Raw genomic sequence first — 17,500 nt, 5'->3', positions numbered from 1 at the left:
AAAAGCTTTAGGGTTCTTTAGGGATTTCGAATTCTGATTAGGTATTGTTTCACGATTTTTGTTCAATTGTTTTACGTCATGTGTGTCTTCTACACGAAGTAAAAGCCAAAAATTCACTTGAGCTGACACGGCAAGCTAGCATGGTTGTGAACTAAATTATATCGATACATGCATGTACTTTAAACACAAACAGAGAACTCACAAGCCTACTGGCACATTTCATTGACTGTTTTAGAAGGAAAGAAGGAATCCACGAGTTCATAGCGGCAATATTTTAGGTGATTTTTAACGGTATCGTGAGACATGATGGTATTCCAACATGGTGGGTCAATTGACTAGTTTTCAGTTATCCCGATCAGTCGAACAGGCTTACCAACTTCTCGCATGCCCTAGAGCACGCCTTAAAAATTTACCTTGAGAAAGTCCACATAAGCTTCTATGGTTGGAATATTAAGAAAGGAATCTTCCGGGAATGGTTTATCTGGCGCCAGGGTAGATCGAACATAGCCGAGGTAACCTTTGGAACAAAACGGAAAGAACGCGAACATTAGCCGGTGAGCAATGGATAAAAAATGTCACACCTCTAATGAAAAGTTCACACCTATCATGTGCATTCTACTGAGTGAAATTTGGAAAAACTCTACTTTGAAATTTATCCTGAATCCAAAAAGAAATTTTTGATTAAAGAGATGAATCACTTACATAGCATTCTCTCCTGAGCCGTGGCGTAGGTGGTTATGGAAATGGGCTCTGTTTGCCGCTGAAAATTGACCTTTTACATAAAAAATTTCTTCACAGCTTCGAGGAACTTTTGCAATGGACCTGGTAATTGATCCATTGGTAGAGCGTAGGCAGTAGATCTTTTCCTTTTCGCGGGTGTTGAGACAGAGTCTTCTTCACTCTCTCCATCGGGAATTTCGTGTCTCTGGGCTGCTAGATCGTGCTCAGAAGTGCTCGGCTGCGGCTGTGATTGTTCATCCTCACCCTCTGATGAAGGGAGCCAGTTGTTGTCGCTTTGGTTAGGTTCTGAGCTTGTGGAGAAGCTTTCGCGCGCAACGAGTTTTTGGCAGATGTAGCACTTCCTCGTCGTCGGAACTGCTGTAATCGGCGAGGCTGTTAAGAGACGAATTGGCCATAATCAACGGTAGCAAAAACAATTAGTCTTTACACGTGAGGGTGAAATCCAAGAATGATTGACCTTGCTTAGCGTCAAAAATTCTTTTGTGCTCGCGGGTGCCAAGGAATACTGGGACGGGCTGGTAAGGAATACTGGAACTAGGGGATTTTTGCCGTGAACCTTAAATTGTCGATTGACAAGCCTTTCAATGTTACAGTCATACACCAGTCGATTTAGATTATTACACTGAAGCTGAGTCTATAGTAATTGGACTAAAACTTAAACGTAGACAACATTACACTTAGGCTGAAAACAGCTCCAATCTGCACATTTCAACAAGCAAAATGAAGGTGAATTTGCAAAAAAAGAAACCCTTGGCATGGCAGCTAATACGGATTTAACGAGTGAACAACCCTATGCCGCAAAAGGTTGCTAAGTCTAAAAGGGGTTATTTTTCGGGTAAGGGTTAGTAATCTACCCTGTGTACTGGCTTTGCAACTGTTATCAGGTTGAAGGCTGCAGTTATCTACATTTATGTGGCTAACTATCACAGATTCTTCTTGTGCCTGTAAAAAGTGACAGTGTGACTTGTAAGGTGTGCCGGAGTTGTATTTTCTCATATATACAGATCTTCCTTTAAAAAAAAGGTCAACAGAGAGGTAGGGTAAATAAAATTAATCCAAGTACTCACGGCCTGTTCAATAGCTAATGCTTCATATCCAACATGATCAATGGGGATGTCCTCTTCTCCCTTTTAAAAATTTGAAGTATTCATTACAAACATTGGATACATAAATTCAAAACAATTCGAATTGAAACAGTGACAGTAGCTTCTGCTTATGCGTTGGGTTCGCATTCTTCAAGGTGGATGTATGAATAGGAATCATACAACAACAAATACACTTACTTGTACTTCCGCCTTCCACGGCATTTCTGGCATTTTCAGTGCTATCTTGGGTCTACAAAAAAGTAACAGAGATAATGATACTCGATCATTGAGCCACAGATATATAAAATGTAATCAATGAAATCGTTTTGATGAAACCCTCGATTAAAGCAAGACTACTTACCCCCTCGCTGCTTGTAGAAGAGCCGGAAATAGCAACATGCATGGCCGTGGCACCTTCTATATTCTTGTGTGCAGAGAAATCCCTCAGTCTTGCCTTCACAGATCTCACGATCTATGAAAATAAACCAAAATTATAACAGAATAAAAACTACAATCTGACGCAGAAATGACAAAACAAGGTCAATAAATACTGGAGCGACGAAGTAATTAAATATAGACGCTTCAAGTACGTGTTGCAAGTGACAGGCACGTGACTTACCATTCGCTGTTCTCTGCTCTTCTTCGAAGGTACTTCTTGCTTGCAATTCTCTTTTTTTTCTGTTTTTTTTATTAAACTTCGCCTTCTAAATTAACTATTAACAAAACATGACGACGTAAACAAAAAATAAACAAATACTGGGTTAAGGCAGGGTGACCACAACAGCTGACACCAATTACTGTGGGCCCAAGATTAACAAAGTTCTAAACACTCGAATAAAATAGTAAAATATAGAAAACTAATAACAACACGAAATAGGCTCTGAAAGGTGTGCGTGGCTTATTACATTTTAAGCAGACAGATTTCCAGGTTCTAGGTTCCTCAGTATTGAAGGGCGAGATAAGTGCATATTTGTAGTATGAGGAGAGCAGAGATTTAAATTGGTTTAGAGTTTCATGTTCATATCTTAACTGCAGGGGAGAAACCTATTCAACTGGATATGAGTGAGATTCCAGTAGAGCTTCAGATACCATACGAACAGCTCCAATTGAAAACCGTCTTGGGTTGTATGCCTCGAAGGGAAGACACAAACGCCTGATTGATCCCTTTTGAGCTCCCTCTTCATCTTTACAGCTTCTAAATTAAGGGGCCTCGTGAAGCCATCTTCTGTGAAATGCGCTGAACACAGTGAGGAGGTTTTTCCTGGCACCCAGTTCTTTCTTCTTTCGAGGACAAAGTTTACCCATCTGTTTGGTCTCCTCTGTTTTATTGGGCATGTTTCGCCAAAAAAACGGAATTCAATGAAGACTGATGTTGTTTGTTTTCTGGATTATTAACGTTGTTACAAAGAAGGGAAAGACACCTTTTCGGCATTTTCAACTAAATGTGGACAACTCCGAAGCAAAATTCCCACTTGTTTACAAGTCAGCGAAGTCACGACTCAAATCACGTCTTCCTGAACCTATGTCACAACTCAATTTAAACCGAGGAAGACTGGTTCGAATGGTGTACCAAAATGGCAGCAAATTTGAACGTCTTTGAAAAATAAATAAATTGCGTTTTATGCAAATCGAAATTTATTTTCGAGAAAATTAATTTGGTCTTATGAAGAATCAGATGACAAAACGAAACATTTGACGTTATGGGCACTCATTCCTTTTTTATTTAATATGAAGGCACTTCCAAGTTGCTGCTATGATGAGAAATGACAAGAGGGTGGTCAGTAGGACAGCACTCAATGCCTGCCAGCTTGTGAGCCCAACATATACCAGGGTTCGTGCTACACCTTGAAGTTCTTGAAAAGCCCTGGAATTTAATTTTGGACTTAAAGGGCGCTTGAAAAGCCCTTGCAAAAAGGGATTTAGCGGAAAACTGCTTGAAAACTCCTTAAAGTTTTTCTTGGGTGAAAATTGTGGAGATTGCATCATGCTAAGTTAAAGAGACATTTCAAAAATTGAGCCCAAAATTGACTATCAGGAAAACATTAAAACCAAAAATTAAAATGCCTTTGCGTGCACTTTACTTGCAGGATGTGGTAAGGAATGTCAAGGTAGACTTTTTCGGCAAAGAAAACAATGAAACACTATGTATGGCATAGCGGTTTTCTCATAAAGACTCCTTGAAAAATCAATTCCTGGTTCTTGAAAACTCCTTGAATACTCCTGGAATTTTATAGGCAAAATTGAGCATGAACGCTGATATACTGTAGAATAGACCGTCAGTTGATGAGATCCCCATTCCTTTCCGGAGGGCCTCTTTGCACAGATCTGTGATAAACAGCGCGATGTGAAGAGGCTTGGCTCGGGATGACTGCAATGCCCATCTTGAAGGATGCCCACCTTCGCCATCTGGACCAACCGTTATTGTATTTACAGAGGGTGGAAGTCGCCTTGGATTCTAAGTGAAGATTGAGAAGACCCGGTACCAAAGACTGAAGAGAGGGATCTGTCAGTGATGGTAGTTCTCGCCAGGAGCTGACCTGCAAAACATCTCAAGCACAGAAAACGCAGTCAAGGCAACAAGACTATGGCTGACAACGGTATAGTTATAGTGTCTCTTAAATATTAATGCCTAACGATGCAGAGCTATGGGGGAAATTGACAACGATAGAATTAGGGGGACAAATACAACACCTACATTCCAAAATTATGACAGGGATGAGAATAAATAAAGAGGCCAAATAGCCGAAATACAAATTAATTCTGCAACCGAAATGACCACACACCTGAAATAGGATGTGGCATAGGAACATACATGCAAAGATGCAAAGGAACTCCTAAATGGAGCCATCACTTAGGATGTAACTAGGCAAGTGTGCATAAAAAACACCCAATACAAAGCGAAAGGTATGATAAATAGAGCAATCCACCAACCAAAATTGTGACAAGAAAATAAATAGGCAAAACATGCGCTAAAAAAGCACCAAACATGACTCTGGCACAATATGCCATATCTCCTAAGTGGAGCAATCAATCAATTTACACACCCAAATGGTGAAAAGGCCTAAAATAGGCAAAAGTGCACTAAAAGGCACCATACATAAAAATCATAAGCCGAAAGCTCCTAAACGAAACAAACACTCAAACAACACACCTAAAAGGTGACAAGCCATGAATAGGCAATACAAATTGAAGATGCAAGACTAACATCCTGAACAAAGGGCATGAACTTAATATGGAATTCTTGGACTTGTAAAGCTCCATTTGTCCTGGACCCTCAATGAGCAGATTGTCAATCCGAGGAGAACAAGAACATCTTTAACAAAACTCTTAAATTTAGAAGGAGTGGAATGCCAAAATTTCAGGTATGACCAGGGTCCCAAACCCGTTACAAGCTTCAAGTTTTCTGATAGAACGCACTATCAAAGATACTGGAGGGCAAATCCAATTGATCTCACAACTCCAATCTTGGGCAAACGCGTGTACTCCGCAACTGCCAGGCGAAGCAAATTTGGAGTTAAACCTGGGAAGTTGGGCCTTATAGTAAGAAGCAAACCGGTTGATGGTATGACGGCCCCATTTTAGATCGATATCTTGAAAAACTACTGGATTCAAAGACCACTCGTCGTTGTTGACAAATCTGTTGAGAAGGTCAGCTCTCTCATTAACAGAACGAGGAATCCATTGCGTGTCGAGAACAATGCTTTTGGTAAGCAAAGCTGAAAAATGTCGGTTGATGTGGTTTGGGACTGCCAACTTAAACGATTCTGGCGGTATTATGATTGTCTGTAAAGACCTTCTCTCCAACTCCTCGACATAGGATGCTAACACGTAATATATCACTTTAAGCTCTCGATACGTAGAACTGTGGCCCTTGTCATCTGCAAGCCACATGACACTGACCGAAGAGACGCTAAGATTGGAAGAAAAATCCCTGAATGCGACATCACTGGCATCGGTAAAAATCACGACAGACGAAGTAGGAGGTGGCCTAATTGAATAGCCATTGAAACAGTCAATGTTCAAATGCCAAAACTTCAACTCTACTATCAAACTAGATGAAATAAGCAATATAGAATCCCAAGCTGATCTGGAGTCAATGGCAGCATACATTTGTCTAGTGAGTAATCGAGCAATCGACCCAACCGCAAGGTAGATAGAATTTACCGATCCTGCAATCTTGGCTAAGGTCCGGAACATTACGAAGCGGTCTTGAATGGCAGAGCCTAATATTGTTTTGAGCTTCGCTACTTTCTTGTCTGGAACTTGGAACTGCATTAAAATCGCGTTAATAACAAAACCTAGCCACTCACCAATTTGTCTGGGCGACCAGCACAACTTATCTTCATGAACAACATCCAGAAGAACCGAGATCTTTACGCTGAATAATACTCGCTGCTTGAGAGGAATAGTTATCAGGGAGACTGCCTGAACCTGTCATTTAGGTAGACAAAACTGACGTGACCCATCAAAGGCCAACGCCTTAGAAGAGGCTGAAGCAATTTCGTGAAGCAAAAACAAGCACTGCTAAGCCCAAAAGGAAGCACTTTAAAAGTAAAATATATGAGAACACCAAATAGCGATGATGGTCCGGATGAATGCTAAAATGATGGTAGCCCGACATGAGGTCCCAGGTAAAAATCCAAAACCTCAGACAGAGATCGCAAATCTTCATACTTGAATTTGGGCAACACTAGACATTGATTAATATGCCTCGAATCTATCACCAAACGAAGCTTTTTGCCTTCAACAACAGAGAGTGCATTTAGACAAAATGGCAAGGCGCTGTGCTCTTGAATACAGCAGTTAGCTAGTAACTCCCATATTGCACGCTGCATGAAATGCGGGAGTTCGAGTGAAGATTTGTTGTTTATAAGAAAACAAGGCGACTGGTTTTGACCAAAAGGTAATCTATAACCTTCCCCGGGGGGGGGGACTCCCATATGAAACAGACGGGGATGCTCGTCGTCTCGCTTAGGGGTGTAAATTTTGGATTTTGGTCTCGCTTAGGGTGTTCCGGGCAAAGCGCCAATATTTTATGCCACCAAGGTCTCGTTTAGGGTTCGGCGAAGTAACACAGAAGTACGCGAAGAGAAACAGAAGTCAAATTTCCTTTTAAAATTTCTTTTTAGATAAAAGCATTCGATGATTATGCCTTTTTATCATTAAAACTCATTGCGTGTCATATTTTTGTGTTTTTAAACGGTCTCTTTTAGGGGTCAAAATTTGCTTAAGCCACGCCTAGATTGGTCTCCTTTAGGGGTTAAATTCAAAATTTCCGACAAGCATCCCCGTCTGTTTCATACGGGAGTTCCCCCCCGGGTAACCTTCCTTAATGATACTTAAGACAAAGGGCGGGGCCTGCAAACACGTTTTCCAGAAATATGCTGATTTTTCCAATCTCCCAGCTACACTCGAACAGGAGGTCTCTGCAACAAATTCACCTGCCGTACGTTGATGAAAAGAGTGAAATAAATTGGAATCCTCATCAACCACGTCAGTTAGTCAATCACGCACGCCTCTATCCACGTTTCTTCAACAGGAGGCGCTGAGGTGTCCAAAACTCCCTGCTCTTTCTCCCTCCTGTACTCCTTCCACTTGACGCAAAGAGAATGAGGAAATTTATCAACAACCATATTCAAGTTGAGTGTAACCAAGGCACTTAAAAGTTTTAACAGCAGCTGAAATAACATCTGAGAAATGCCGTAATTTCGTGCAGACAATCGTCTCTCAGTTTGACCCATTTCCGCAGGCGATTTAAGTGAGCTTTAACAACAATGTGAGACTTTCCAAATCTTGATTCCAATTTCTCAAGGGCTTCTGCCTGCAGCTCTCCACTATAACCAATAGCCTTCTATAGCTTCTTTTGCTGTACCAACAACTGCATTCTGTAGATGTTGCATCTTATCATTACGAGAAATATCTGCATCATCAATAATAGACTGGAATATTGACATCCAATCACTCCAACGAATTGGATCTCCATCAAAGGAATCAAGTTTCAACTTTGGATGAATCCATGATGATCGTAAGATAATTGTGTTTCCTGGTGTTTCAACATGAAGTCCTTCATTAGAGGCTACTTCTCCGTCTTGCTTTGGAGTTTAAGTAAACATATGAGCACCATCCGATGTCATGGAATTTTCAGGTACATGAACAGGTTTGACCTCTTTCACAATTTCTTGTCTCAGACTAACGAGACCAGGCTCTTCATCGTCAAAATCTTTAATCCTCTGTTTTAAGCTATCAGCTTCATTTTCTAAAGCTTCAGCTTCGACTTCAAACCGAATTGCTTCTGCTTCTGCTTCTAGCTGTCTAGTTTTCCGTTTAATTTGGAGACCACTGTCGAGGGATGGCAGGACAGGTCCATTTCACAGAGCATTTCCAATCCCTGAACACAAAAGAGACAATATGTTACACTTTATGGGAGAAAGAATCTTTATTTTCAATCGCTCAAATGGATGTGAAAGCCAATATCATGACTGTTAAACTCCTGTACACACTTCATCAGAAAATATTGCTACAATAAATGTGCCACAATTTTATGAATAGATCCACATAGCATGTAGTTCTTTTGTAGAGTGAACATTACTTATTTCTTGGGTTACAGTGCAAAAACAAAAAAAAAACATACCATGTGCCCTGTCCCAGCATGACGAAGAATTAAACCTGTCCGGTAGGCCACGGCTGACATTTCTGGAAATCTTTCTCGTAAGATGGCAGCTGCAATGCTTGCCTTGATGCATGGATTTGGTGTTGCATTTTTCGAGGCCCTCTTTTTGCTATTTGAACGGCAACTGCTCTGCAGAAATTCGTTCATCAAAGGAGTCTGTTCAATCTCCTGTGTGAACATCTCTATTTGAATGCCAGTAGTTCCTCCGGCTTTGTTTGACGTAGAATACTGTTCTTCTTCTTTTTACAAAGTTCCTCTAATTCATTGTCCATTTCTTTTATGACTAATTTTTTGACAGTCTTGGTTAAGTCTGGATTCAGCATGATTGTCTTGCATGTAGTGCTCTCCAAGCCCAGGGCAAAGTACTTTACTATATTGCCAACCTCACCAGCCACCATTTTCTTTTGTTCCCCAGAAGGATATGGAATTATGACCTATGAGGTAAACACAAAGCTTGAGGACGAGTACATCCTCTGTATACGTGTAGCAATTCTTGCGTGTAGTTTTAGAGAACATTAGTTGAAGCTTGGATATGCTGCTGATATCAGTAATACTGAACAAATAGTAAGGAGTTATTTCAAGACAAAAACATAAGCTTAATTCTGTCCAAACTGTTACTTCAAGACAGACTGTATACTGTAAAAAAACAAGACGCTCTACAAAAAGCGTACATTGGGTTGCCTGTGGTATGTGTTACACAAAAACAGAAGGCACTGAATTGGGTGGTATTGAACTGCAGGGTTCCAGTTAATATTTTCAAGTGGGGGGTCATTAAGACCATTTGAGGGCCACCCACATGTCGCGCCAGCAGAGGCCCTTTGGCTCACACATTCACACCTTTAATTATTTTGTACTTTTCCAGCATATTTTTTGAAACAAACAACATATTTGCTAACAGAGGCCATCTTTCTTTCAAAACATTTTTGGCTGTCACATTTCATATTATTTTTACCTGAAGACTGTGCAGAGAACAGAGATCACTGATCTACTTAAGGTGTTCGATTCCATCTCTGTCTTTGTTGAACCCATAAGTTACCAGAGAATTATCCATTTGGTTTCAGTGTTCTACATAACAGCAGACTTGGTAAAGTATTACAAACACAGCTCAGTTCTTTTTCGGCTCGACGGGCGATAGCTGTTGTCGAAGTCCATTACTCCTCACTTTTATGATTCCAGACATTCATTTTTCACCCCCTGTCTTGTTTATCCAAGTGACATTCCATTCTTGAGCTCCATAAGGGTATATTTTGTTTAAAGATGCACTAAAACGCCATCTGCGTTACGACTTTCAAGGCCATTGCAGGTTTAATAATTAAACGTTCTCCTGTGTGCACCAGGGAAATCTGCGTATTACCCCAGCCCCCTCAAACCTAATAAAATACGCAGAGAAGACTCTATGCACAAAGATACTACTTAGCAGGGGAGTGACAGGCAAGACTTTTCCCGACACAGAAAAATAAAAAAAGAAGAGGAAATGAAACCCATATTCTGACTGGGTTTGCCATACTGGCAACCCAGTAATAAAAATTGTAGTGCCGCTCAAATAACCATAAGTATATGGCAGCTCCCCCAAATAAATTGAGGTTTCTAGGGATACAATGTGAAGAAACTACAAAGCATTCATTAAAAATAAATAGGCAACTTTTCCCTAAATGACATGATACTGAACATTGCTAAAAGCATAAATCTCCTTAAACTGCAAATTTGAGAAAAATTCTTATAAAAAACGAAGTATTTCTCAAAAATGAGAAATTAATGGTAATCTGGCAGGATAAAGCTATAAATGGGTCTCCGATAAAAATTTTGGAAAACGTGACAACATATCACTGAATTTCAATCAGAAGGCCCTCAAATATGTCAACACCTTCCAAAAATTATTTAACACCCTTTTTGATATCGTAAACCTTTGAAATAGGTATCATTGTAAACTACAAAGTCAAGCGTTTCCAATGATGTATAATCTGACTGTATATCTCAAAAGGAATAACTTTTGTAAGCCAGACAGTTTCGTAAACACAATGAAAGCTGACACCCGCATGCAAATGTAATTTGCGCCTATTCCATTTACCGCCTTTTGACTTTTCTCAATAGCAATAGAATATCATGACTTACTTTTTACATACTTATAAAGTACACAGATTGAGCTTTAAAAACATATCAAACATAACGATAAAGCTTTAAAAAAGGGACAGATAAAAATTTTCGAAAGCACAACATCCTATGTAACTTAACTGGCAGCAGCAAGCCGTTAAATGTCTACTCCTTTCAAAAACTATTTAAGACGCTTATTTACAAACATAACCTTTAAAATTGGTATCAATCGAAACTACGAAGTCAAGCGTTTTCAATGATGTATCCTCTAAGTGTGTTCATAACATAACTTGGATAAAACGCACGTTCTGATTGGCGAATTGGTCATTTACCATTTGCCCATGGGTACATGCTTGCTGACGACAGCTGACGTGCTATCCAACTTCCCGAGATCGTGCTGTTTGGGATAGGTTGATCGCTTGCAACGGATGGGAAGCATGTGCAAAGACAGGGTGTTTGTGTGGATGCTTGCAAGAAAATCGAAATGTTTTCTCTCCTAAGAGCAAATTATTGTTGATTCTAATAAAATTTTTGACTGGGAAAACTGTTTGATCATTTTGTCTTGTTAATTCATAGTTGTCTTTAAAAAGCAAAGTTGTGTTGACATCGACTATTGACCAAACTTGATTTATGCAAATACACGCAAAACACGCAGGAGTGGTGTTAACGATTATGTTATAAAACAAACGGTAAACGGCTCAGCGTGAACTATTGAGTTATGGTGCACTTGGGAGTTTGCTAAGCACCCAAGAAGCTAGAATTGCCCTCGTCTATCGCCTCTTACGCTTCTCTTGTGCTTAGCAACCTGCCGCATGCACCATAACTCAATAGTGCACGCTGAGCCGTTTACTATTTCTTAAATTTTGTAAGCCAGAGAATTTCGTAAACAATACAAAATCTCGCACTGTTTTAGGCATGTAATTTATGCCCAACCCATTTACTGCATTTTGACTTTTTTCAATGGCAATAAAATATCATGCTTTACTTTTTACATATTATAAAGTACACAGATAGAGGTTTAAAACACTGTCAAACATGACAATAAAACTTTAAACGAATTGCGATAAAAATTTTTGAAAGCGCGACATTCTCTGTGACTTAATTTGCACCATCAAGCCGTTAAATGTCTACTCCTTTCAAAAATTATTTAAGACCCTTTCTTACGTCCACAACCTTTAAAATTAGTATCATTCTAAACTACAAAGTCAAGCGTTTTCAATGATGTATGATCTAACAGTGTATCTCGAAATGAATAAATTTTGAAAGCGAGAAAAATTGGTAAACAACATGAAATCTGACACTTTCATGGACATGAAATTTATCTTCGATCCACTTACTACCACTTCACTTTTCTTCAAGGTATTAAAATACTATGACATAGTTTTGACATATTCGTAAACTACACAGACCAATCTTTCAAATAGTATCAAACACAATGATAAATCTTTAAAGAACAGTCCAATGAAAATTTTGGAAACCATGACAACACATGTCACTGAATTTGCACCAGAAGGCCATGAAATTTAAAAATTAAACGAGACTTATGAAGTCGATGTTTGATTGTAATCAAACATGGACTTAGTAAGTCTTGTTTAATTTTTAAATTCTACCTCGTTATCAGTCCGAGTCACTACGCAGTTACATGAGATTTGAAAGTTCTGGAAACATGTCCAAAATAATAAGCAGACAAAAAGAACACAACGATACTAAGGGTATCATACATTTTTATAACGCTACAGAATCCTGCCACCCAAGTGGGCCAGCTATAAAGAAAAATACGACATGGACACAGTCAATGTGCATGGCTCTGAAAATGTTCAAGTAAGCGCGGGGCAAAGTTCTTTACAATAGGCTTATGGTAATGTTTTGCGAATGTCTGTGCGTTTGACCAGCCGCCCGCTTTGCGAATTTCTTGCAAGGTGAGACTGGTATGGGATTCGTAGGAAATTGCTGCAGATTGTCCTCTGTGGCTGGTGACGTCAATGCCTGCATCTTTAAGTACAGACTTGCACCACTTGCCTATTGTATTGTTTGAGACAGCCTTGTGTGGTTTGACGTAGCTGATGAGCAGCTATGAAGTGGAGCCTCTCAGATGTTCGGTGTTGACTAGGTACTGATTAAGGTGTGTGACGACACAGAGGTTGATATCGGGCTCAAAAGCAGTCAACTCAATTGGTTCAAGGTGTTTCCCTGGCCTAGTTGTCTTAGTTGTCCTAGTGAAGACATATTTGCCGGGTAATTTTTGCATAAGTGTTATATTTAATTTGGATAAGGTTTGACACCGTTGGCCAGTAAGAAGACAAAGAAGCATGTTAAATTTAAGTGTAAGAGCTTTTAGATCTAAGCCATATACATGCTCTAAAGTCTTCAGGTGTCTTAAGACTACGGTAACATCCCAAATGCGGTGGTATCTAGGTAGTGATGGTTTCAATTCAAAAACCCCTTAAAGAACCTTAAAACTTTAATAAATACTCCCAAAAAAGGTTTTTCAGTACCTATTTACAGATATAAATGCAAACTATATCTAACAAGCTAATATCGTCAAATGCTAACTGTCGTACAATCATTCATTCATTACAAGTATCAGGGCTTTCTTAAAGGCCTTTACAGTAGTAGCCTTTCTAAGGTCTTAGTCTAACATGTTCCACAGGGATACTGCTCTATAGGCAAAGGTTCGTTGGCCGGTGGCTAACCTGAATAATGGGATTTCGAACTTCTCATTATTACGGGTTGTGCGATTATGTACAGAAGATCGTTTTTTAAACTTAGTACATAGATATTCAGGAGCTAAATTGCTGGCACACTTATAAGCCATAACAGCGTCCCTGAATTTGAGCATCTTACCAACTGGAAGCCAGTTGAGTTCATCAAGTAATGGCGTCACATGGTCATATTTCTGAGCGCTGCAGATAATTTTGCAGGCGAAGTTCTGAATAAGTTGCAGCTTTTGAATGTTCTTAGATGAGGTATTAGAACACGGTCGAACAGTAGAGCATTTTGCTAAAGACAAGAGATGTAACAATTAAAACCAAAGTCTTCCTATCAAAACAGTATTTCACTTCGTTGATCTGAACCACTTTAGTCAAGCAAGAAGAGACTAAGTGGGAGATATGAGTGTCATAGGTCAGGTGTGAATCTATGTATAATCCTAGATCTCTTGCTGATTCGACAGCTATAAGAGTCTTTCCAATAAACGAAACAGTAAAATTGACTGAATGTTTACTTATCATTTGCTTGGTGCCGATCAACATGAACTTCGTTTTCTCAGGGTTTATTAACAAATCATTTGTGCAACACCAGGTGGCGACATTGCGCAAATCATCTTCGAGCTTGAACTTAGCGTCAATGATGTCCGGTTTGGATAAAGATTGTAAAACTTTAGAGTCCTTGACATATGACTCGAGCTGGCAGAATAATTGTGACGCTATTTGGGAAAACCGGGCTTAATGAAAATAGCGTTGTAATGCATTTTCAATGCATTTTAAATGCGTTGATAATGCATTACAACGCATTGATAATGGTTCTCAACGCATTTGTAATGTTGTTCAGTCCATTGTAAAAACGTTGACAATGTTCAACAAATGTTTAAGAATGGTTGAAAACGCGTTGCCAATGCGTTAGCAACTTTTTCCAACGTTTGATACAAAATCTTCCCCAAATGTTCAAAACAAAGGACAACGTTTCGCCCCGTTGTAATAAGCTAAACACATTGTCAACACAACCAATAGCGGTTTGTTTACCACGAACAAATTCAATTGAACATCAAAATTCTACATCTGAGAGAATTTGATTTTTTGTGATTAATAAAGATCAATTTGTCGCAACTTACATTAAAACTTTTGCGAAGCAACAGCCAATATACCCACCAGAAGTATAAACGTTGAAAAAGAAAATGTTTGCGTGATTTGTTTGGCGCTTCCCCCCCCCGATCTTGCCACTAATTAGTTCAATATTTTTTACTGTCATAAATTTTAAGTGAACTTTTCGATTTCATTGGCTTCGAAAACAAAGAGTAAGCTTCAAAAAGTCTTTGAAATGCATCAAGCTGTTCACGATTAAATGCAACCGACGGTATAGCAATTTTCATCGTTCTTAACTCATCATCCCAAGTCACGCACACCACGCATTTGACAAAGATATTTTTTTATCAACGTAGCCTTGCCTCGCTCTTGGCAAAGGATTGCGTCTCAGGAAATTTCACTCCTATTTAGTATTTTAAGTATTTCTGATGACGCCTTCACTTGCTACTCAAGGGAATGGTTATTAATGGTTATTTATTTTCCCTGGTGATTTTATACAAACATTACGAAGGAGACACTGAGGCAGACAAAGGCACGCCACATGTTAGCTCATGTTATGGCTCGTTTTGCGCCTTTTATCTTTGTGGTGTTTTATTGCAATGGTTGGCAAACTGACCGTTTTGATAAATTAACCGCAAAAGGGTTTAATCTGCACTGGGGTAAAAGCAATTTTAGGAGGCCCGCAGAACAAAATTTATTCTGTATCAGCAGTTCAAATTCGTGATCACTCGTGCACAACGTTGACATTCCTTTGTTATCCATGTGCCATACAAATCATGTTTTTGATGTTGCGGTATTTAGTTGCAGTTGCCAACTGAAATTCTCAGGATCAATTTATCGGCCGGATTTTTCGTATTGGTTACACATAAAGTGGTCTTTATTTTAAGTCAAATCTATTTTGGCCTTTGTGGAGTAGAGTGGTCAGTCAAAATAGAGTTAATAATTGGAAATGTAAACTGCCTTGAGCGTTAAAAAGACTTGTGAAGACTCAAAGCAATTTGGTCATTGGGCCAAGTCAGATGGCACTCGTTGTAAGGTAAACATTAAGAGGAGTTAAACATGTTGGGGGTACGAGCAATCTCGTGCATATGTATAACAAGATTCGCGGAACGGAAAGGAGCAGTGGTATTTGAAGCCAAAATATTATCTGTGGACTTTTATGCTTATAGTAAGATGAAAACAATGAAGTATCTGTCCTTCATTCCGGAAACAAGAGAACTTGCCGACACATCTTTGCCTGTTGAATGTCACACTTCTACTTGTGGGAATCGTCAAGAAACTACAGACCCAGGTTGCTCGAAGCATGGTTAGGGCTATTAAACCATCATTAAATATCATGGAAACCTATGGTTTTGACACCCGTAAGATACTTTAAACTTGCAGCTATTTGTATGGTGTTAGACAACAAGTTTTAATTTAACTCATGTCAGGACACTGCATGCATGCAGATCCAAACAGATTGATGAGATCAGCGAGATTTTATATTTGGAATAAATAGGCCTTATCACGGTTTTCTACACCATCTTGACGGGTAAGCAAAGTGGTCAGAAATTACAGTGTTTGTATGGCAATCCGATAGAAAATAACTTCTTCCAAAATTGAATTTTTCACAATTTCTGAATCGCAACGTTAAAATACTAGGTAGAAGATTGTATTCACTAAGTTTGAAGGATGTAGCTTGACTAGAAGACGCTCAGTTAATTTGTTGAATTTTCCACACATTTGTCTGTAAATTTGGCCGGGTAGGCAAACGTCTAGATGCGGTTCGCAAGAAAAAAAATTCGCAAATGTATGAAAAATTACAAAAATTAGCTCAGTGACTTCTAGGAAAGCTACATCCTTCAAACTTGGTAAATACAATCTTCTACCTATTTTAACGTTTTTATTCACAAATTGTGTAAAATTCAATTTTGGATGAAGTTATTTGCCTACCCATCAAGATGGCGTCGAAAACCGTGATAAGGTCTAACAAGAAAGGAAAAGAATGCGATGCTTGGTCAAAAACTAAAACAAACTTTTATTTACTGGCTGGATTATATATAAAAATTAAAGTACAGATTTGGCAATACAGTTGTTGTTTGTAATGTTATAATATTCTAAAGTCTGTGGGTCCCGACGCATGTTGCGTGACAAAATTGACAATGTGTTACACACGCTCTCAATTGTCGGTGGAGAAAGAGTGGTATCCACGTTTCATTATTATCAAACCAAAGAGAATTCATTTTGTGGACAAGGAAGCTAATCCTCTTGCGAACCTCCGGGCCGAGAGGAGGCCTGAACTCCTGCCTTGGTTTTACATGCGAACTTAACCTCACGATATTTTGCATTTATCGCATCTCTGACCTCTGTTTGATGGGCTTCCACCAGTGGGAGGAAAAACAGTTTACGTCAAACCTGCAATACGTAATAAAAGTTAGGTAATGCATGCATAAACTGAAGGTCAGTCTAGACTTGGCAGCAACAAGACTTGCAGAAAATAGGGTCCAGGACTATATCGGGGATTAGAGGGAAACCCGAGATAAAAAAAATCTTAGGGAGCTTATTAAACATCTACGCCAATGGCGTCGACGAAAACACCACAAAACAATGATATCATTGGTTAAAAGAGCATAAATAATCGTGCAGCACGGACTTTAACTCATGTTTTTGCAGTTCTCTGCGTGAGGACGACGTGAAATCCCTAAATTTTAGGTTTTGACGACAACGTGAGTATACAGCAGAGAATCTTTCATTCTCCATTTTCAGTCTGAAACCGCTCGTACCAATTTATTTTTAGGATACTTCCACATTGTACGAAGCGAACAAGATGGAATAATCGCGAAAGACTTTTACTAGAGCGAAGTTCTATTTTGATGTCACGTTGTCGTCGACGTCGCCGTCGTAGATCTTAAGATAAAAGCCTCATTGCAGGTTTAAGGGAGGGCAGGGATGTTTTTAAAGGGCAAAAAATGTACTCATGCTGAATCGCCCAATTTCAAAACAACGCCCATTGCATTAGTGTCTTCTTGAAGCACATAATCAAGTGGCTTGTTTTCCGAGAAGACAAAGTGAACATATTAGTTAAAGCCCTCTAAAATAGTGATTCGAAATGAAGTAGGTAAATAAACAAAAAA

The sequence above is a fragment of the Montipora foliosa genome, chromosome 5 (assembly GCF_036669935.1).
Source record: "Montipora foliosa isolate CH-2021 chromosome 5, ASM3666993v2, whole genome shotgun sequence".
Taxonomy (NCBI): domain Eukaryota; kingdom Metazoa; phylum Cnidaria; class Anthozoa; order Scleractinia; family Acroporidae; genus Montipora; species Montipora foliosa.
This window is presented reverse-complemented; position numbering follows the sequence as displayed.